The sequence below is a fragment of the Peromyscus californicus genome, unplaced genomic scaffold (genome assembly GCF_007827085.1).
Source record: "Peromyscus californicus insignis strain IS unplaced genomic scaffold, ASM782708v3 Scaffold_9__1_contigs__length_137607984, whole genome shotgun sequence".
Taxonomy (NCBI): domain Eukaryota; kingdom Metazoa; phylum Chordata; class Mammalia; order Rodentia; family Cricetidae; genus Peromyscus; species Peromyscus californicus.
The window spans coordinates 9,801,823-9,803,092 of NW_026294617.1; the positions used below are offsets into that span (position 1 = coordinate 9,801,823).

Consider the following 1,270-nt stretch of genomic DNA (forward strand, 5'->3'; position numbering starts at 1 on the left):
GGGTTCAATTGTTGCAGAATATTTGTTTATACTATAAAGATGTGTCTTGCCTAAGGTGCCTTCTGATTGGTTAAATAAAGAACTAAAGGGTCAATATCTAGGCAGGACTTCCAGGCAGAGAGAGAAACTGGGGGGAGGAATCTAGGTGGATGATTTCACCAGCAAACTAGGAGCAAGTTGGATGTGCCATACTAGAAGAGGTAACCAAGTCATGTGGCAGAATGTAGATTAAAAAATAAATATGGGTTAATTAAGTTACAAGAGCTAGTTGGGAAAAAGCCTAAGCAAAGGCCAAGCTTTTGCTTCCGAGGGTGACATTCAGTTGCCGGTTCGAGGAGACAGACCTTCCACCCTAGACCATGGCCAAGTTCATCCGTAACTTCGAGGAGAAGGCCCCAGGGCTAATAACTGCTGCCGTGACTTACTCGAAGCCTTGTTTGGCCACATTTTGACGGTATGCCAAGGTTGAGCTGGTTCCCCCAACCCCAGCTATTCAGAGTGCGGGGAAAAAAAAAAATAATCCAAAGTGCTAAAACTGGTAGCTTCCAACACCTTACAGATAAGGAAGCTATGCTGAATGGTTTGGTGGCCAATCTGAGGTGTGGATGTGGCTTTATGTCGGAGAGATCACAGGCAAACGTGGCATCGTTGGCTATGATGTTTGAAGACTGATCTTTAACATCTGATTTTATTTGAGTTCCTATTTGAATGTTCTTGGACCACTGCTATCTGAATAAAATATTAGCTGTTAAAAAAAGGACCAAGCTTTTATAATTAATAATAAGTCTCTGGGTCATTATTTGAGAGATGGCAGTCCAATGATATTCTGACAAGAAAGCTTGCTACATATTAAATGGTCATGAAGACCTGATGGCCTGGTCTGGGGGCAGAGTCTTAGGATTCCAGAGATTTCTTTTTTCTGTTCTATATTCTATGTTCACTTTCCTAGCTTGCCATTCAATATTGGGAATAATTCAATGCCCCTCTACATGAATCCCCTTTCTTCTTCCTCTAGACAGAGTGGGTTCCATTGTTTGAAACAAGTACACAGTATCTCGACAGGAATATTTTCAGAAGAATGTCAGGTCCAAATCCAAGCTTACACTTAAATTACAGTGGAGACTAAGAATTCTTCAGCAGAGGAGTGGGGAGATGGTCCAGTGGTTAGGCACTTGCCACACAAACCTGAGGAGCAGAGTTCAGATTCCTAGAGCTCATGTAAATGCCAGCTGAGCCATGCTGACCTGCTTGTAACTCCAACCCTGGGAGG

The 1,270-nt window shown here is 42.8% G+C and overlaps 1 pseudogene; it reads left to right on the top strand.

Annotated features, from left to right (window-relative positions):
• Window positions 1-359: 359 nt before the first annotated feature.
• LOC128105147 (ATP synthase subunit g, mitochondrial-like) lies at window positions 360-717 on the top strand (annotated as a pseudogene).
• Window positions 718-1,270: the final 553 nt, after the last annotated feature.